Source organism: Macaca nemestrina, chromosome 9 (genome assembly GCF_043159975.1).
Source record: "Macaca nemestrina isolate mMacNem1 chromosome 9, mMacNem.hap1, whole genome shotgun sequence".
NCBI lineage: Eukaryota > Metazoa > Chordata > Mammalia > Primates > Cercopithecidae > Macaca > Macaca nemestrina.
In genome coordinates, this window is record NC_092133.1 from 18,778,104 (window position 1) to 18,800,640 (window position 22,537).

At 41.2% G+C, this 22,537-nt stretch overlaps 1 pseudogene; it reads right to left on the reverse strand.

Annotated features, from left to right (window-relative positions):
* Positions 1 to 5,326: 5,326 nt before the first annotated feature.
* LOC105467992 (large ribosomal subunit protein eL15-like) lies at positions 5,327 to 7,782 on the reverse strand (annotated as a pseudogene).
* Between the last annotated feature and the right edge of the window lie 14,755 nt (positions 7,783 to 22,537).

The following is a 22,537-nucleotide window of genomic DNA, read 5'->3' on the forward strand; positions in this document are numbered from 1 at the left end:
GGTCTGACAGACTGTTTTCTCCTGCCACACTTCACTTCATACAGTGCAGGCTTGTGAGGCCACCAAGTGCCTTCTCTTCTTACGTTTGTGTATTCATTTCCTAGGGTCACCATAACAAATTACCATAAATTGGGTGGCTTTACACAACAGAAATTTGTTCTGGTGGTTAGATGCCCAAAATCAAGGTGTTGGAAAGACCACACTCCCTCCGAAGTGTCTAAGGGAGAAGTTGTCATTGCCTCTTCTAGCTTCTGGTAGCCCAGGTATTCTTTGGCTGGAGGCAACATCATTCAGCCTGGCCTCCAACTTCACATGGCAGTCTTCCCTCTGTGTCTGTGTCCAAAATTCTCTCTCCTTGTAAAAACACCAGTTATATTGCATTAAGAGCCCACCCTTTTTCAGTATGACTTCATTTTCGCTTAACTAATTACTTCTGCAATTATTCTATTTCCAAATAAGGCCACATTTTGTAGTACTGGGAGGCTAAGGCTTTAACGTATATATTGGGGGGGATGCAATTCAACCCATAATGGTAAGAAATTTACATTTCTTTTCATTAAAGACCCCGTGACATCTCTACAGTTTCCCTACACACAACCCACAGTGGACCACAGTGGATTGGCCCCATTTGGGCATTCCTTCTATACTAGCCTAGTCTCAGAAACTTCATTGAGTCCTAGAGGTGAAGGATCTGTATAGCTCATCTCACACTGTCATATAATCAGGGTACTTGCAAATTTTCAATATGAAAAATAATTATTAGACATGCAAAATGTTTGTGTTGGCTTGATCACTGCATTTTTTTCCCATGTAGGCAAGCTACATGGACATCAAATTATCAGACAGTTGCTTGGAGAGAATGGAAGAAGCTGGAGGTCGGGGAATGGGAGTTTTACAACTTGGACATTTGGTAGCATCCCAGGACTACAAGAAGAAGACAGAAGGGTGTCCATCTTTACTCAGTGCTTAGATGAACGCTGCTAGCCTTGTCTCTGATGTGTGATTTTTACCTCCTTGGCTGACCAAATCCTCCCCTGCCCTTTCTTTGTTAGGTACATATTGTATCTTTGATCTGGTTAATGTCCATTCTTATTGCCTGGGGAGCCACTTGACTGCTTTAAGGCACTTGCTAATCTCTGCTCTGATCCATTAGGAATTCATTTAGAGTTTAACTCTCTGAGGGCAACTTCATTTCTAAGGCTTGAGGACCACAGTGCAGTAACAAACAGAGCAGAGAAAGGTAGAGGTCCCAGCAAAGGGGGCTGCCTCATTGGGACAGTATACTGCAAACCCTCAGGAAGGTGGGAGGATAACAGGAAGACCCTAAGGAAATGAGAGACTTAGGGTGAGGGTGAAAACAGGAAAAAGGAAGAGTGAATGCCAACCTTCACTTTGCAATTTTCCCTAGAGCCAATTCTGACAGTATCCTCCTGCCTCTTTACAAAGAGCAGGCGGCAAAAACTGAGATGACAACAATTTTTTTTTCCTCTGTAAAGCTGGGCTCAATTTGAGACAGAATATTAATGGCAAAAGGCTCAATATCTCATTATCAATCCCCATGGGCATATAGTCCCCAGAAAAGATAAATATTTGACTAGATGATAACATGTGCGATAATTTATAGTCAGCATTCCACATGCATTTTCACTGAATCTTTCATTTGCAACTAGTACTTCGGAGTGGCCTATACAATTATATACATATATATTTTAAATTCTGAACTCAGGATCTGAGGATCATTAAGCCCATATAAGTCTTCAAAAAAAGAGCAGTTTCCTTATTGATTTACCCAGGACAGGCAACAGAATGTCTACATTCTTTCCCTTTATCTTTCAGTTCATTGAGTAAAAATAGATTGAGGCTTACCCCAGTTTTCTCAAAATCTTGCTTGAAGGTGAACATGAGGTCACCTTAATGGCTATCAAAACCATTTCTTACTGCCAAGCTTGAAAAATGTTTCCCACTTCTCTGAAATTCTGTCTTTGGGGGAACTTTAACCTCTTTCTAACTTCTAATTAGCTTTTCTTCAAGGACAAGAGTTCAGTGGAAAGTGAAAACAAGTCAGAGAGGCTGCGTGGGGCACCTAGGTTGCAAAAGTAATGGGACTCCTTTCATCTCTTCCTCTGTGCTAATTCTAGGGATTAATACTGTTGTCTGTAAAATATCCTTTGAAACCAAGCCTCCTAAAGAAGGTATTGATGTATACAAGCAGACACAATTCCCAGATGGGCTACTGGCTGATTTATGCTGATCCATGCACCTACACCCTCACAGATTTGTCTTCAATGACAACTCTTATAAGATGAGTCATTCTTACATGGACTCTTCATAGACAGCCTATTATAGATCCTTCCAAATCCCTTTAGTCAGTGCATTCTGGAGTCAAGTACTTTTCCACTAGGTGGGGGAATGTTTTTCTAGTGGAAAAGGAATCTTCCATTCCTTTGGACATGTGGGTAACAATGACTGGCAGAAAATGTGTTGTTTCAAAAGACTGCATTGCAAAAGCTCTTTATTTTCACATTGCTAAAAGATGCAGTTAAGTGGATTTTTTAAAAAATTAAGGAGAAGTCTGTTCTCAAAGATAAATGTATCCTTTGATTCATTCAACAAATATTTGTTTAGTAGCTACTTGGAAGATACTTTTAAGATACTTTCTCCATTACTTTTCAAGTAACAAATCAATGTTTGTAGGAAGAGGCACTAGGTTTAAAGTATAACTTTAACTCTCATGGAGCTTACATTCTGTTGAGGAAGATGGATAATAAGGAAGTGAAGGCACAAATAAACCTAACAGCTTCCAGTAGCGATAGGTTTTGGATTTTTTTAAAGAAATGAATAGGATAATTGGAGGGTAACTGGGTGATAGCCTTTGGATGTTTGTCTCCTCCAAATCTCATGTTGAAGTGTGATCCCCGGTGTTGGAGGTGGGGCCTGGTGGGAGGTGTTTGGATCATGGGGATGGATCCTTCATGAAGGGCTTGCTACCATTCTTGTGTAATGAGTGAGTTTTTCACACTATTAGTTCACAAGGCAGCTGGTTGTTTAAAATGAGTTTGGGACCTCCAGTCGTTCTCTCTCTTGCTCCCTCTCTCACCATGTGACGTACCTGCTCCCCCTTCATATTCTACCATGATTGTAAGTTTCCTGAGACCTCACCAGATGCCAAGCAGATGTTGGTGCCATGCTTGACAGCTTGCAGAACTCTGAGCCAAATAAAACTCTTTTCTTTATAAATTACCTAGTCTCATGTTTATGGTTAAGGTAACTCAAGTTCGAACTATTAATCATATACAGTCTGTTATGCTAATCCCTTTTAGGTATTCTTTCTACTAAGTTGAATAATTTTCCTTTTCCACTTTAAGTTCTTCTGCAAACTGCTACTGAGTCTATGTATGTAATTTTTCCTGGTTGGAATTAAAAATGTTAGCATTTATTACATGATAGGGTTTTATAAGCTACTTCTTGTTTATTTAGGATACTCTTTAATGTTAATTTAGTGTTTGAAAAGTAAGAAATGACATTGAAATAATTATTAAAAGGAAGTTTTTTTTTTAATAAATCCGTATGTTTGATAAATTTGGAGAATTTCTTATTTGGCAAATTATCGTTAGGTAAATTAAATTTCTGTAAATTGGCATTTGGCAAGTTGATTTTCAGATAATTCTCTCAGCAATTATTCAGTTTCCATTAATGAAGAAAGAACATTATGAAGAAAAAACAAAAAATAAATAAAATAAAATAAAAATAAATTTAAAAAGAAAACAAAAAAAGAAAGAACATTGACATAAATGTAGAAAATGTATATTGAATTCAAGCCTTTACTTTTTGAGAGAAACCTGCTTACAGATTTAATTTGGTTTTAAAACTTCCAATCATCAAAGTTGTCGGCATCTCTTTATATACGGTTTTATCAAATTAAAAAATGTCATAGTTTCTGCTATTCTTTCAGGGCAGCCTTTTTTTTAAAAAAAAAAAATGCTTCCTCTCATAAATAATATTTTCCTAGGATGAAAACTCAATTACTAAGGAGAAGAGTTAACTTCAATTCAACAGAGACATGCTTTATTAGTGCTTCTCAATGCCTTCCTGGAGTTTTTCCCCAATAAAGTTCCTGGTATACTGCCGGATGACTACCCAAAATGCAGTTACAATTGTGGGATTTTATGATTTAAAAGTAATTTAAAAATCAATTCCCTTTGCCATTTACTCTAAGAGACAATTATTGCCTGGTATTGTTTTGAAATGTGGTCAGATAAAAGAAGCTTTCTCTGGCCCTCTCCATCCACCAAGTCAGAGGTTACACTTTCCAGTCGCTCAAGTTCCATTTTATGAGAATGGCAAATATTTTTGGTATGTCTTTGCTGTTTCTCTTCTTTTTCCCCTCCCTTTCTGAAGCAATGCTAAGAAGTTGCTTGTGAATTTTTGCTCTTTGTATTCTACATTTTGCTCAAGTATTTCTTTTATTGTCCCTGTCTGCATTTTACTTTTCTGCACAAATACAAATTAAAATGAGTATATTTTAAGAAAAGTAGGAGCAGTATCATCTTTACAAAGGAATAAAATATGCTTGAAATTCCAGGGTCTTTCCTCACCCAGAATAAAGCAGAATGATAGATTATTTGAGTTAGACACTTTGACTTAGAAGACAAACATTTCCTCTAAATGGGTGACTTCAAATTTCTCATTATTCTATTATAATATTTTGGGGGTAACACAGGTTTTTTAATAAATAAATAAGTCCACTAGTGGGTAGGCTAAATAATGCCCTCCCCCTAGATGTCCATATCCTAATCCCTGAAACCTGTGAATTTGTTATCTTACATGGCAAAGGCTCTTTGCAGATGTGGCTAAATTAAGGAGTTTGCAATGGGGAGATTATCCTGGGTGGGCCCAGTGTAGTCAAATGGGTCCTTATACTAGGTAAGAAGGAAGCTCAATGTCAGAAAAGAAGATGTGATGATGAAAGCAGGGTTTGGGGTGATGCCACTTCTGGAAGGGGGCCCTGAACCAAGGCACGAGGACAGCTTTTGGTACCTGGAAAAAACAAGGAAGTCAGTTCTCTCCTAGAGCCTCCAGCAGGAACGCAGCTTTGCCAACCCACTGGTAACTTCTGACTTCTGTATGAGAACAAGGTTGTGCTGTTTCAAGTCACTAACTTTGTTGCATTTTGTTTATAGCAGCAGTAGGAAACGAATACAACCAGAATGTAAGAGGAACTTTCCATTGGAGTCCTTTTTAAAGAGTAGGGCCTCTTTAAAGAAATACTCTTTTTGGACTGTCCTAAATTGTTTATTAGGAATGAATTTTACAATCTTTACTTATATCAGCGGTAACGGTGGAGCTGATATAAGAGTCTTGTGTCTTCTCCACGCTGCACAGCGAGAACCACCAACAGTGTGGTGGAACTTATGACCCTTTCCAAGGCCACGGCTCTTTTGGCCTGCAAATGTCAGCCCACACATCTCCCTGTGCTTGTGGACTGGTTTGGTGATCCACTGGGTGTCAGGATTTCTTCTGATGGCTTTATGGAATGGATCAATGAGGATAACCTCAAAAAATCTGTATGTGGAATCTTTACCAACCCAGTAAGAATTCTAGGACTGTTAGAGCCCCACAGTGGCATTTAGCTCACTCCTCTGCAACGGACTGAAGGTTTTGGGCAAACTTTAGCTGGTTAACACCATGATGGACAGGCTTGCTGTAAGTTGCACCCTTAGGAACTGGGCGTTTTCGGCCACCACAATACACACGAATCCTACATATAACATAATCTTGCTTGGCCTTGTAGCCCAGTCAGCCCGCTTTACGGGGCCTAGTGCGGTGGGGCCTGGTGGAGTGGTAAGCCCTGTGGACAGCAGAGAGCTTGCGGTACTGCCAGCAGTGGACCCTCAAGAGAAAGTGTATGACATCACACTGCTTCTTCCTCCATAGCTCCTGGATGTACTTGTATGCACCGACCTTGGTTTAATGGATGGCTGCTGCCAGGTGGAAAGGAAAGAGCTTTTCTCCACTAAAGAAATATTTTTACACTTTTTTTGAGGGCATTTTTAAAAAAATTAACCCCTCCACAGTTACTTCTTATAAATTCTCTTTCCTTTGGGAATGTTTGCTCCCAAGAGAAACAGTACAACCTTAGAGCAACTGAGCAAAGTTAGGCCGACTCGGAGAAGTTAGGCCAAGTTGAAGCACCACACCAGGGCTCAAGCAATTAAAAGACCTAAGGCTTCAGGTCATGGTTGGATGTGAGATCTCAAATTCTATTATTAGGTTGTTTTTCTCCTCTCTGCTCACAAACAAGCTCTCTTCCATATGCCAAGCATGATGGCCATGAAATTCAATACACATCCAATTAACTTAGGAACTCCCTGAGGAAAGAGGACTCAGGATCACTATGGCAGAAAGGTCCCAGGAGGACTCCAATTGACCTAGCTTGGATCACATGATCAAGTTAGATTCATCACTGTGGCCAGGGAGATGATATACCCTGATTGGTTGGTCTGAGAGATAGCATACTCTGATTGGCTGGTCTGGGAGATGAGCCTGCCCCGTGGCAGGAAGTTGGGTCAGCTTTAACCAAACCTCACAGAATGGGTTCCCCATAGAAATTAGAGAGTTAAAAATTAAATATCAATGAAAAGCAGAGATAAAGACCATGTCATTGTGGAGGGGGAGAGAGAGAGAAAAAAAAAAAAAAAGATTCTCTTATGACTTTCTAGTTCTTGGATATAATGCTTCATGACACCTAGCCACATTGCCTGTGGATTCAGGAGTATCCTGCATGCTTCTGACAAACTCTCTCATTTCTTAAGTCAAGAGTGTTTATATTCTTGGCATCTAAATGATTCCCAACCAAGAAAGACCAAAGTAATATATCTTTGATGAACCAACGTGTCAGGTGATGTTTTATTGATAACAGTATTTTTGATACCTGTGATGGAATTCTTTTCCCCAGTAATAGCCCCCTGATTTTCTTTGGGGCAACACTCTGGATTCCCTTGTTTTGGATAAGCCTGGTCAAGCCAAAGTTCTGGGCATGGGATAGGTGATTCAAGTCTGCCAATCAGCCTGGGGCCACAGGGATTAGTTCAAGGGTGGGCAGTTAATCCAAGGTCCAAGATTTTTTTGTGGAAACCATTGAGACTCCTTCCGCTGAGCTTGAAGCTTTGAGGACATAAGAGACTCTGGAATCCCTCTTACCAGCATGAAGGCAAAGCTTGCCTGAGGATGAAAGAAAGAAGATCAGAAAGTGAAGGTAAGACAGCTGACCCCTGAGGATGTAGCCTGAGCATACGGATCTAACTGTGTGCTTAACCAACTCCTAGACTTTCAACTATGTAAACCAATACATACTCTTTTGCGCTTACACTAGCTTAAGTTAGATTTCAGTCACTTACCACAGAAAAAGTTTTTACCAATATTTTAATTTATATATTGTTTCAGTTATATTTGCATCTGTAATGTATTGCTATGCAACAAATCACCCCTAAATGTAGGGTCTTAAAATAACAATGATGTTTTCTTTCTGTGATTCTGTGGGCTAAACGAGTGAGCCTCCTGTTGGCCTTGCTTAGGCTCACCCGTGAGTCTGCACCCCACTGGTATACCAGGTTAGGGATGGGCTTCGCTCAGCATGAGGTCAACCATCCTCAAGGAGGGCTAGACTATTCCTCTTCACATGGCAATGACAGGGCAGTGTTCAGGGGCACACATCAATATACAAATGCTTACCAGACTTCTACTTATATCATGTGTGTAGATGTCCCATTGGCCAAAACACATGTTGTGACCAATCCTAGCGTCAGTGGTTCATGCTATAAAGTAGCATGAATAAAAGAAGGATGATACATTGAGATCATTTATGCAATGATTTACCAGATTCTTAAAACATTTCTAAGTGCTTCTCTGTGCATTAGCTTATTTAAGCATCATAATAACCCTGTGAAATACTCAAAATCAATATCAATTTTGTGTCAGTTAGGCTCCAATTAGGAGAGAGAAATACCGTCAGAAATTTAAACAGAAAAAAGTGTAATATAAAGAGTTATCAATTGGTAATAAGGAACTGGCAACTGGGAATGGGAGGAGATGAAAGAGAACTCTGAAGACTAACCTAAGAGTCGGGGAGAGTGACCAAGAAAAGAACAAACTTGGAAGGTAGGCCGAGTTTCACACCTTGTGGCAGGCAGGAGGAGCACACCTGTGGCCCACTGGATAGAGGAGAGGTTTGCTGAGTTGTCCCGGGCCAGAGCTGGTTATCAACTGGTGGGCTGAGGCTGGTGAGCAAGGAACCATGAGTCTCTCACCAGTGTGCCAGCCAAACTTGCAAAAGCAAACTTGCAAGAGTATGAATGTCCCTGGCCATCCTATATGCATGCCATCCATGTATAGCTATGTCATAGGAGCAAGTGGGAAAGAATAACACAGGAACTGCAAAAAGAAGCCCCTTCCACCTGCAGAGTCCCTGTGGCCCTCTCTATTGACAAAGCTGTACTCAGTGCCGGCTGACAGAGGCCAACAGGTATAGGGTCCAGCTCTACAGTACCACAAAGCAGAACAACAAAGGGAACTGAGAAGCGATCAGTTGAAAAGGGGCGCCGTCCATCTCTTGGGCTTCTTCACTTCCATATGCACCCTTTCACAAACGTTTGAACTCCTTCGCGAAAATAAAACACCTCGCCGGGGGCGGTGGCTTACGCCTGTAATCTCAGCACTCTGGGAGGCCGAGACGGGCGGATCACAAGGTCAGGAGATGGAGACCATCCTGGCTAACACGGTGAAACCCCGTCTCTACTAAAAAAATACAAAAAAAATTAGCGGGCGAGGTGGCGGGCGCCTGTAGTCCCAGCTACTCAGGTGGCTGAGGCAGGAGAATGGCCTAAACCTGGGAGGCGGAGCTTGCAGTAAGCTGAGATCCGGCCACTGCACTCCAGCCTGGAGACAGAGCGAGACTCCGTCTCAAAAAAAAAAAAAAAAAGAAAACAAAACACCTGTATGTTTTCACCGAACGTAACACAGCTTCCCTTTGTAAAAATGAGCACGTGTTCACCTCAAAATGAGGAAACACACAGTTCCAACAGTAATAACTCTGAAGTTCAGTCACAGTCCCAGTGAATATTTTGTTTGTTTTTGAGACAGGGTCTTGTCATCCAGGCTGGAGTGCAGTGATGCAATCATGGCTCACTGCAGCCTTAACCTCCCAGGCTCAATCAGTCCTCCCACTTCAGCCTCTTGAGTAGCTGGGACTACAGGTGTGCACCACCATGCCTGGCTAATTTTTGTACATTTTGTTGAAACAGGGTTTTGCCATGTTGCCCAGGCTGGTCTCAAACTCAGGGGCTCAAGCAATCTGCCTACCTCGGCCTTCCAAAGTGATGGGATTACAGGGCATGCCAATGCACTGGGCCCCAGTGAATATTTTGTTACCTGAACACTAAATTATAAAGTTAACCTCCAACAATTTAGATATAAAATAAGAGTGGGAAGGAGAGAAAAGAATATTTTTATAATATACAAATGAATATATACTGTTTGAAATGCTTATTTAGAAATAAAATGCCTGTTCCCCAGTGCCATAAAGAAACAGCACTTGAACATAAATTTAATTTCCTCAGCAAGGCCATTTTTACTTTCTGCAGTAAGGGTACACTTGCCAGCAGTTTTACCATGAGAGTACACTGAACAAAGGAGACAGGGTCATTTATAACCTGACCCATCCACCTTACTGTTGTGTTTGGTTTCCATTGGCTGGAACGGGACCTCACGTTCTGTATTAGTCCCGATTGGCTAGCAACTTAGAACTTTCTAAAAGAGGCAAAGGCTGAGGAGAACAAAGGAAGGAGGAAGTAACCTGTGGAATGCTGAGAAAAGTAAAAGCACCTCCAAATACGGAAGAGGAACAGGCTATGACCTAATGCTTGCTTGGACCAGTATAAGCATGGCAGGGCAAATATTTAGGCTAAATTGTGGGAGCTAGGAACATAAAGTACATTGATTTATTTATTACAGCTAGCAGATATTTAAGACTGTTAGCACAGGTCTTTGAATAAATTTTGCTTCTAGGAGAAGTTGCTATACTCCTAATTAGTCAGGAAGGAGAGTCTTTTTAAAGAGGAACCTCTACTTTACTTTTTACATACACATACAACAAGCAAGGAGAAAATCTGCAAAGCTAATGTGAACCCAGAAAATCTGGGACAGGTCTCAGTTAATTTAGAGAGTTTATTTTGCCAAGGTTGAGGACACAGCCTCAGGAAGTCCTGACGACCTGTGCCCAAGGTGGTCAGGGCACAGCTTGGTTTTATACATTTTAGGGAGACAGGAAACATCAATCAATATGTGTAAGAAGCACATTGGATGGATTGGTCTGGAAAGGCGGGACAACTTGAAGCAAAGGCAGGAAGAAGGCTTCCAGGTCGCAGACAGGTGAAACACAAATGGTTGCATTCTTTTGAGTTTCTGATGAGCCTTTCCAAAGGAGGCAATCAGATATGCATCTATCTCAGTGAGCAGAGGGATGACTTTGAATAGAATGGGAGGCAGGTGTGCCCTAAGCAGTTTCTAGCTTGAGTTTTCCTTAGTGATTTTGGGGGCCCAAGATATTTTCCTTTCACATGACCACAGTCCTGATTTTTGTAAGATGCCATAGAATAATCTATGATTTCCTCCTCCCACAATTCCTCCTATATTCACTTTACCCTCAGACAGAAACTCAGATGGTCAAGGTTCTTTACTAGGTGAAATGACCCAAACCTTCATTCCCTAAGGGTCTGAGTCTTCAGTCATGCTGCTTTTTGTTTGCTTGTTTCTGTAGTTTTCTATTACCTTTTACTATTGCACATAGAAGTACTAGGAGGATCTCTAGATAATCCTCTGTGTTCCAGACATGGTTCCTCTTCCCCATTGTGTAGTAGCAGTTCAATTTCCCCTTGGTAACTGGGATCAATCATTCTAGCCCGTAGAGTAACACCTTTTTCTGCTGGTTGGCTCAGTGGCACAAGTCACCCCAAATGGCCAGGTGGCAGCTGCATCTCTCAGGAAGCCACAGTTTCACCAAGCAGGCAATAAAGGGTGGATTTGGAGCTGAGTGGTGAGAATAAATTGATAGCAGCACAGTTGTCTCTGTTCTTCAAATAAGAAAACTATGATTCAGAGAGCCAATTGATATGCCTTACATCATGTGCTATCAAGAGGCAAGGGCCAGGACTTCATCCCTGGTCCTCAGGCCTCAGATCAGAATCTTCTTTTTTGCTCATTTAGGGATAGTTGTTCAGCTAGATTGGATCAAGCACCAGACACGGATATAAGACCTGGGTCTGAATGCTACCATTTATTTACTCACTGTAAAACCCTGGGCAACTCCCTTAAGGATTCTGGAGCCTCAGTTTTTTTCAACTGTAAAGTCAGGACACTGGTCCCCACTTGACAGGATTAGAATGAGAACTGAATGGTTAAAGGTCTATGAAGGCACTCTGTAAACTCCAGCAGATTATACAAAGCTAAGGCATCATTATTAAGGATCGTACAGTCTCTCAAGTTACTGCTTACCCGTGGAAAATTTTGATTAATTCCTTAGCATCTCATAGTTTATGACAAATGGCCCTATTAAGGGAAGTTACTGCCACCCAGGCAGCGACGGGGTGATTTCTAAAATCAGCAGAAAATGTAGAACAAGTGGGCATAGTCCAGAGTGGCAGGAATTGGGAGGGTTCTATGGACCAGTAATCTCTGACTCTCAATTATTTCTGCCAAATATTTCTTTCGAGTCATTTTGGGAAATGGCTCACTGCCTTTTGCTATTTTATTAAATCTAAGAACCTCATTAAGTCAAACTATCAGTGATGCATTGTCAGCAGGAAGAAAATGGGGAAAATCCTCTTTCAGTGTTTGATCACGAAAATCTTTCTAACAAACCCAAGACAAACACATTCCACTCCTACTGCCTATTCACATGAGATTAATTATTGTGCCTGTTCACAATATTCAATCATCATTTCTTACTCATTTAGAGCTGCTTGCATGCATTAGGAAATGGAGAACAGCAGGCTACAGTGTATCCTTCTGCATTCTCAGTGCTAGAAATATGGCTTAATTAAATGCAATTAGGACCTTGACACTATTTTTATTAAGAAAAGAAGAAGCCAAAACTCTCTCCTCCAAAATAAAGAAAAAGATAGTAGAAGAAATTAACATTTGTTTTTCACTTTCTACTACACACTCTAGGTTGTTCCCAGTTTTTTTGTTGTATTTTATAGACCATTACTCACAGTCGTGCCTAACAAACACCTAGACTGCCTTTCTCGCCTTTACTTGCTACATTGATAGTCCCCACTAATAATAAGCATTGAACATATTTGGAGGGAAAAGCACAGTTTCCTATGCTCAGTCCAATTAATGAAAATGTTGTTTTCCATATAGTTTTCAGGAAGGTGTTACATCATTAAACATCATCATCTGAGGGATGATTTGAGACAGGGTCTCACTCTGTCACCCAGGTTGGAGTGCAGTGGCACAATCATGGCTCACTGCAGCCTTGATCTCCCCAGACTTAGGTGATTCTCCCACCTCAGCCTCCCAAGTAGCTGGGACTACAAGGTGTGTGCCACCATGTCTGGCTAATTTTTTTATTTTTATTTTTTATTTATTTATTTTTTTTGGAGAGACAGGGTTTTGCCGTGTTGCCCAGGCTGGTCTCGAACTCCTGGGCTCAAGCAATCCACCTGCCTCAGCCTCCCAAAGTGCTGGGATTACAGGCATGAGCCACCATGCCCAGCTTCATCCTACATCATCTTAGCAGCTGTCTGTGTGCCTAATTTGGTGTCTGGCACACAGGCACACAATAAATATTTGTATGGAGGCCTTTGGCTTCGTGTCATAGCCTGTTATCAATGAAAGGATCATAGAAGAAGAACTCATAAAGAGGTTCTAAACTTTTCAGATGACATTTAAAATTAACTGGTTTCGGGCTATCATGCTAAACCAAGACTTTTAAAGAAAGTCTTCCCCTTCATTATTAAAGTGATAAATGGTCACTATGGAGTTTTTTGAAAATATAAGGAAAAATAAGATGAAAATCACCCATAATCTCACAACCCAGATATATTTTTTAAAATTTTGGTGTATTTTCTCCTGTCTCTCTCTCTCTCATTAGGATTGTACAATACACAGTTTTGTGCTCAACACTTTTTCACATAATATATTTTGAATATATTTTTCTTGTCATTATGTGGTCTTTGAAAACAAAATATTCAAATAATGTATGAAATTCTATGCTTGTATATATGCATATGTGTACTCCCTCAGTGTGTATATACAAAGACACACACACATACCCTCACACACATACAGGGATGGACACACACACAGAGACACAGAATACTACATAAAACAAAGCTGAATTTGTTACTTATGGTAAGGAAGAGCCATGCTGGTCAGGTAGAATCTGGCTGAGCAGAATAATGATTTTATACTGGATTTTGGGGAAGCATAGAGTTCAGGGATTGGGAGATTTTCAGGGATATAAGTAGACTGACGTCAACTCTAGAGATGTGGTTACTCCAGTGAGACTGTTGTTGATTGGTTGGCATTCAGAAGCTCATTTACTAGACTAACTTGATTCCTGAGTGGCTGACTTGCATATGTAAGAGACTATCACTGATTGGTTGGTTTGTCAAAGCATGTTCACTGAAGCAAGTTGCATTGATTGATAGAGTTTAAATCCTGGTTATAATGGTACTTGTTACCATGGTTATAGAACAATCAACCTTTTCCCAGGAATATGGGATTTTAAAAAATTCTTAATACAATAATTTAATCATTCTCTTATTATGGGATAACTGGATTACTCACAATATTTCCCCTATTATAAATAATGCTCCAGAGACTATGCTAACAATATTTGAGCATATTCCCGGTTATTTTGTTAGGAAAGATTCCTCGAAGTGGACTGGTGAGTCAACAGATGATTTTGTTTAATTTCATTAAAGTAATACGAGTTTGTTACAGAACATTTAGGAAATATAGATACATAAAAAGGAGAAAATTAAAATCATCCATAAGCTACCCCTCTCCATACCATATTATCCCTGTTTAATGTTTAGAACTTATTCTTCTATTCCATTTGTTGTGTGCCTCTGTAGATGTATACAAAGAAACACAAATGAAAAATTCTGGTAGTCCTCTTTTCCATTTTGCTTTCTTTATCTAATTTTCCGGGATATCTTTCCTTGTCATTACATAGTCTCATGTAATGTCTGGATAAGATGTGTGTTTATATCCGTATGTAATACCACGATTCCTTTAACTATTTTCTGTTGTTGGATATGCAGGTCTCCCTTCCACCTTATTTTGTTCAATCCTAATAGTATTCTTATATTATTTTAAATTTTTTCATTATTATTATTATTTTGAGACAGAATCTCGCTTTGTGGCCCAGGCTGGAGTGCAGTGGTGCCATCTCTGCTCACTGCAACCTCCACCTCCTGGGCTCAGGCGATTCTCCTGCCCCAGCCTCCCAAGTAGCTGAGACTACAGGTGCCTGCCACCACGCCCAGCTACTTTTTGTACTTTTAGTAGAGATGGGGTATCACCGTGGCCAGGCTGCTCTCCAACTCCTGACCTCAGGTGATCCACCCATCTCGGCCTCCGAAAGGGCTAGGATTACAGGCGTGAGCCACCGCACCTGGCCTTCATTATTATTAAACAATGACTTATTGCATATATGTATACCTAAATGTTCACACATGTCTATGTTTATTGTCTAAAAATAATTTCACAGAAGTTGGACTTTGGGTCAAGTATTGGGGCAGGGTTTTAAGATTTTTTGATAAGTATGTTGGAAAAATGGTTTCCAGAAAGTTAAAAATGTAAACTGCTGAATTTTCTTCACCCTATGTAATACTTTGCCTCAAAGTATTTTTTCTGTTCTTTGCCCATTTTATAGAAAGAATTAGTATCACATTTCTATATTAATTTGTATTTTACTGAGTGGAGGGTTGAAACTACTTTCCAGTTTTATTGTTAAAATTGTTTTTCCTTCTACCAACGTCTTATTTATGAACTTTGTTATTTTTCTGTAGTCAGGTTCATATTTTCATATATGGTTGTTAGAATACTTCATATAAATATATTCACCCTTGGCTGGGTGCAGTGGCTCACGCCTGTAATTCTAGCACTTTGGGAGGCTGAGGTGAGCAGATCACCTGAGGTCAGGAGTTTGAGACCAGCCTGACCAACATGGAGAAAACCTATCTCTACTAAAAATACAAAATTGGGCAGGCGTGGTGGCACATGCCTGTGATCCCAGCTACTCAGGAGGGTGAGGCAGGAGAACTGCTTGAACCCGGGAGGTGGAGGTTGCAGTGAGCCGAGACTGCACCACTGCACTCCAGCCTGGGCGACAGAGCAAGACTCCATCTCAAAAATAAATAAATAAATAAATAAATAAACACACACACACACACACACACACACACACACATATTCACCCTTGTGGCATTTCAGGTATCTTATTATTTGCTTTAAATTTGATTTAGTGTTTTAAAAATCTCAGTATTATGGAAATTTTCAAAGGTTTTTATATACTGTATGTAATACTAGGGAAAATAGTATAATAAACCTCCATGAGCATATTACCCAGTTTCAATAATTATCATGGCCCATCTTATGTCTCTACGCCCCCCAGCCTCTCTCACACTGGATTATTTTGAAGCAAGTCTCCAACATCAAATAGTCTCAGCAGTAAACACTTCTATATGCATATATATATATACACACACACACACACATTTTGTTATTCTTGTTATGTTTGTTGAGACAGGGTCTCACTCTGTTGCCCATGCTGGAGTGCAGTAATGCAATCATAGCTCACTTACAGCCTTGAATTCCTGGACTCAAGCAATCTTCCCACCTCAGCCTCCCCAGCAGTTGGGGCCTTCAAGTGGCATCACCATGCCCAGCTAGTTAAAAAAAAATTTCTTTTGTAGAGACAGGGTCTCTCTATGTTGGCCAGGCTGGTCTCCAACTGGTCTCAAGCAATCCTCCCATCTTGGCTCCCCAAAGTGCTGGGATTACAGGGAAGAACCATCATGCCCAGCCTGTATATACATATATTTTAAAAATCTAACAGCAATATTATTATCACACCAAAAACCTCTACAATAATTCTGTAATATTATTAAATATCTAGTCAGTGTTCATATTTTCCTGACATATATACTATATATTTGTATATATAATATATGCACATATATTTGCATATATTATTTATATACATATATTATATATATATACACACACATATATATACACACACATATATATAAAATCACAAATCATTGGATTCTGAAGTTAGACTCACACAATCGAAGGTATTACCCAGTATCAAGCTCCACAAGTAATTTAAAAAATACAGGCAATCAGGCTGGGTGTGGTGGCTCATGCCTGTAGTACCAGCACTTTGGGAGGTCAAGGTGGGTGGATCACTTGAGGTCAGGAATTCAAGACCAGCCTGGCCAACATGGTGAAACCCCATGTCTACTAAAACTACAAAAATTAGCTGGCGCCTGTAATCCCAGCTAGCTAGGAGTCTGAAGCACAAGAATTTCTTGAGCCTGGGAGGCAGAGGTTGCAGTGAGCTGAGATCACACCACTGCATGCCAGCCTGGGCAACAGAGTGAAACTGTGTCTCAAAAGAAAAGAAAAGAAAAGAAAAGAAAAAACATAGACAATCAAGAGAATGAGACAAAGTACAGACAGCCTCCAAGGATGGGGCAAGGTCACTGTGGGGGTGGCTCTGAGAAACCTGGCAAAGTGATGGACAACACTGAGGCGAGGGGATACGCCCGAGTTGCCCTGAAGATGCTTGAGGGAGGAATGCTAAGGGACAGAGGCTAAGGCGAGTAGGATGCTTGGATGGCTATTTCATGTCAGGCTAAAAGATCAACCAGAGGAACGACCCTTGGAGGGCCCAGAGGACACGCCCTTCAGCCAGGGCATTGGAATGTGCTGGTGAGGGGGCATCAGCACTGCTAATCCATTCAGTGGTGGTGCTCCGCTGCAGGTCAGGGTCAGCCATTGAGAAGATGGTCTGAGTTGGGCTTGTTAATGTGGATAGGGATGATGGAGCCCTGAAGTAATAGAGGCAACTTAACCACCAGAAGCCAGGAGGACATAATGGGTGTAACGAGTAGCAGTGTGGAAGGGGGTGTTGACCCACAAGGGTCTATGGAGATGACTGATAGAGCAGGGCATCTGTAGGGGCAACACAGGCACCAACAAGGGTGGTGCTTAATATCCAGAACCACAAAAAAAAGACAAGAATGAAGGAGCAGGGAGAGACAGTGCCTGTCTCACGTCTCCCAGTCAGAACTCAGTGTTACTTTTTAAATAGCATTTGCAGTAACCCAGGCGTATTTTACTAAGGATTATGCAGAGGCAGAAAGCAAGCCTTCTTTTATTAACATTTGAGTTCTAGCTGCCTTCTCCTCTCAACTATTCTTCGCTGATTCTCCATCTCCAGACTATTTGTCCTAAACTTTTTTGGCCTCATCCATTCTCCACCCACACAGCACACATTAGCAGTGATGCGGGTGGCCTCACAAACTTCAAAATCTGACAGTGCAATCTCAAACCTATTGCTAAATTACCTCCGTGAGCTCCTTCAGACCAGACTCAGCACTTCATCTTGGCTACTCTCTGAAACCCAACTTCAGAACTTTTGATAAGCAATATAGACTTCACTGAATGTTTCATAAGGAAATAAAGAGAAGATTACATGACAAGTCATAGAGCAAAACTTCATCAGCAAACTTCAAACAAACTTCAAAAGTTCCACCTTTGGCCGAGCGTGATGGCTCACACTTTTAATCCCAACACTGAGAGGCTAAGGTGGGCAGATCACTTGAGGTCAGGGGTTCAAGATAAGCCTGGTCAACATAGTGAAACCCCATCTCTAGTAAAAATACAAAAATTAGCCGGGCATGGTGGCAGGTGTTTGTAATCCCAGCTACTTGGGAGACTGAGGCTTGAGAATCGCTTGAATCTGAGAGGCGGAGGTTGCAGTGAGCTAAGATTGCACCGTTGCACTCCAGCCTGGGCGACAGAGCCAGACCCTGTCTCAAAAAAAAAAAAAAGAAAAGAAAAAAGAAAAGTTTCACCTTCATGATCTGGAGGTGCTTACTTAAGCTTCTTCACCACTCTCTACCTTGAGCAGTATCTTTTGGGCACTTTGCAGTTCTCAGGAGTATCTATGCTCTTGCCTTCTTATCTTTCCACTTGTCATTCTCTCTTTTTAGCATATTCATCCTACCTCCACTTCCCAAACTGGATAATTCCTGATCATCCTTTAGGAGTTATAGATTTCACTTCTTTTGAGCAGCTTCCCGTCTCCCTCCAAGTCTAAATTAGGGATCTTTCATGAAGGCTCCTCTTATTATCTCTTCTGCTTACTCTTTATATCAGTCAGGGGCCCCGCAGGAAGCAAACGGCACACTCTGAGTTAAAGAAACCAGCCAGGAACGCTGAGGCATCTGGGAACCAGAAAAATCGAGAAACCATTCATACCCATGAGCCTGAAGGAGCAAATGGAGAGAGAGTGGTGTTACTAACACCCTACTAAGAGCTGGGGCCATGGAAGCAGAGTCGTCCAGCAGAAGTCAGAGCCAGAGGGGAGCATCAGCAATGCTAGACTGAAGAAGGAAGAGCTGGGGCTGGAGCATGAATATTCTGATGTCCCTCTCCTTTCCCCTCCTTCCAATATCTGTCCATAGGTTGCACCTAACCAGAAGTCAGAGGGCAAGAAAGCCCAGGCCATTCTCTGGGGGCCTTGAGTTTGACAGAAAGATACAGAGAATAGATGGTGAAAGGAAAATAGCCACCATTTCCTATATTAATTCTTTATCACGTGGTGTTGTATTTGCTGAGTTGCTGATTTCAGCTCCTTGAAGGCAGGTGCGGCATTCTCACGGCCTGGTACAATGCCTTGTATATGTAAACACCCTATAAAGAAATCTTTACATCATTCAGTACACATATCAGGTGATGCAGTACATATTGTTAATTCTCATATTAATCCCCATTGCCTAATGTATGGAGAGAGGAACAGAACTAACATTTCCCAAATAATTAACTAATGAGCGGCAACGTAGCCCATGGCAGAGTGCAGAGACTTCACGGCCACACTGCCTAGGGTCAGGTCTGCTTTCACCACTTCCTAGCTGGGTGACCTCCGGCAAATTGTTTGTCTGAGCGTCAGTTTTCCAATCTAAAAACAGAAGCAAAAATAGACCTCCCTCATACGGTTTTTTTTTAAGAATTCAGTGATTGAATATACGTGAAATGGTTGGAAGAGTGTCAGGCACATAGCATCATAAAAATGTAAGGTGCTTATTATTAATGAAATTATAATGTAAAAATATAAGGTGCTCTAATGATTGGTATTGTTACTTATGGCTAAAATTGCGCCCCATCTTGGAATAGAGCTGCTTGTCTACTGTTAGAAAAGAGGTTTCTGGGTCTTTTGGACAGTACTCTCCCTGTACAGTCATTTTAGCAATGTGAACCTGGATAATATTATCTGCTTAGCCTGGTGACTATAACTCAAAGGGAAAGTGCTGTGAAAACTTTGCAGAAAATGACTCAATGTTTTCCATCCCTGGTGCAAAGCTGGCAGTGGTAGGAGATGCATGGAATCATGGCCTTTGAGTTGGACAGACGTGATGCTTCAAGTCCCACCTTCCCTCGTTACTAGGTGTGTAATCTCATGAAACTTCTTTACTTCTCTGATCCTGAGCCTTCATCTGTAAAAACAGAGAAAACAGAGCCAGGCACGGTGGCTTGCAAATGTAATCCCAGCTACTTGGGAGGCTGAGGCAGGAGGATAAAATAAACCAACAAAACAAAACAAAAAAAGGCCAGGTGCAGTGGCTAACACCTGTAATCCCAGCACTTTGAGAGGCCGAGGTGGGCAGATCACCAAAGATCAGGAGTTCAAGACCAGCCTGGTCAACATGGCAAAACCACGTCTCTACTAAAAATACAAAAATTAGCCAGCTGTGGTGGTGGGTGCCTGTAATCCCAGCTACTTGGGAGGCTGAGGCAGGAGAATTGCTTGAACCTGGGAGGCGAAGGTTGCAGTAAGCCAAGATCGCACCACTGCACTCCAGCCTGGGCAACAGAGCAAGACTGTCTCAAAAAAACCCAAAAACCAAAAAATGAAAATAGCAAAATAGCATCTACTTTGCAAAATTATCTGAAAATTAAATAAAACAAAGCATGTGTTAACATCTAAGGCCATATTTGGCCCACTGTAGACTGTTTCTGTTTTTTTTTTTTTCTTTTAGAGAAAACTTTAAAAGGCACTCTACAGATAAAAAACAAAATAAAAAAATATAGCCAAATAAATATTTACCCAACATCCACAATCATGGACTCCAAAGTGTACTGCTGTTGTTTGAGAGCCACGTCCACCACATAGTAATTAGGTGGCCTTTGGGGAGTTACTTAATTATTGGTGTTTTAGTTTCCTCATCTGTAAAATGGGGATAATAATAGTAACCATCTCATAGAGTTGTTCTGAATATAAATAATCTATAATATGTGATGTACTTAGAATAATGCCTAGCTCTTCATAAGTGTTAATTCCTCCTCCTCCTCTTCCTCCTCCTGTTATCGTAGTTGTTATTTGATCAAGGGACAAATTAGGCACTAGAGGAGACACTAAGACGCTTTATTCCATGCCACTGCCATCAAGAGGTTGTGATCTTTGACCCGAGTAGCCGTTTTAAGGGAACCATGCCCATGTCACCCTTTTAAGTTAAAGGAAAGTTTTCTTTGACAGCCTTCAACCTAGGTAAACTCTCAGGGTAAACAAAGCCCTGAGATTCCTAACTCACCATGGTCGCAAAGCCTATTGCTTTCTCTACACTGTCTTCACCACAGGTTATACTCAGGTCCTAGCCGAGGGAGAGACACGGTCTTCCGATACCCACAACCACAGAAGAGAAAAATGAGAGATGATTATTCCTGCAGGAGCTTCCGCAGATGCATCGATACAATCTACGCAAATGCAGTAAAACTGGACTGATTAGGTGGGGTGAATAGCATGGGAAATATGAGCAAAACAAATGGTGATTACGGCTGAGACAGGATTGCAGCACGGCTATTTAATTCTACCTTAATTCAACAAAGCTGGCATGAAAATGTTTAGTGTCAAAGACCTGGCACACCAACAACAACATCATTAATTAATATTGACTAAGTGTCCAGAGCCTCTTGGGTACTGCAGAGCAAAAACAATTCCCAGCCTTAAAATGAAAACAGGATAGAGAAAAAGGGTCATCTCCTTTTTTTTTTTTTTTTTTTTTTTAAGATGGAGTTTCACTCTTGTCGCGCAGGCTGGAGTGCAATGGCACGATCTCTGCTCACTGTAACCTCCGCCTCCCAGCTTCAAATGATTCTCCTGCTTCAGCCTCCTGGATAGCTAGGATTACAGGTGCTTGCTACCATGCCCAGCTACTTTTTGTACTTTTAGTAGAGACGGGATTTCTCCATGTTGGTCAGGCTGGTCTCAAACTCCTGACCACAGGTGATCCACCTGCCTCAACCTCCCAAAGTGCTGGGATTACAGGCGTGAGCCATCTCGCCAGGCTGGGTCATCTTTTAAAATGTTTTTCTCCCCCAGGAAGGTGGGCAGTATGAGAAGCCATTGGATTCATTTAGGGGTATTCTTATAGGGAAATGGAAATATTATCAAAATGACGATAATGGCAGCTAACCGTGAATATCAGATACTGTCCTAGTACTCTACATATATTGTTTTTTGTTTTGTTTTGTTTTGACGGAGTTTTGCTCTGTCGCCCAGGCTGGAGTGCAGTGGTGGCACTATTTCAGCTCACTGCAACCTCTTCCTCCCAGGTTCAAGCGATTCTCCTGCCTCAGCCTCTCGAGTATCTGGGATCACAGGCATGCGCCACCATGCCTGGCTAATTTTGTATTTTTAGTAGAGACGGGATTTCTCCATGTTGGTCAGGCTGGTCTTGAACTCCTGACTTCAGGTGATCCGCCTGCCTCAGTCTCCCAAAGTGCTAGAATTACAGGCGGGAACCACCGCGACCAGTCATATTGGCTTATTTAATACAGGTAGTTAATCCTCATTCCCTGACAAATAAAGGGAAGGATGGGGGCAACGTTTATTAAGCTCTTAGTGAGTGTCCAGCACAGAGCTATTTTCTTTTATACACGCTCTCATTAAATCCTTAAATGGTAATTTTCCTAGCTGAGAAGAAAGAGGTTCAGAGAATTTAAGTGATTTGCTAAGTTCTTAGCATTAGTACGTGGCAGATCAGCAGTTTAAACTCAGTTTTGTCTGACCCCAAAAAGTGACTTTCATTTTTACCACACTGTGTTCTTCTAATAACATTATAGAAACAAGTCTCAAAGTCTACATAGCAGATGCCTAATAGTTGACATTGATTTTTTTGTTCAGAGATCTTTCTCCTGGGGAAGGGCTTATTCTAACCAGGTTGAGGCTACCTTTATA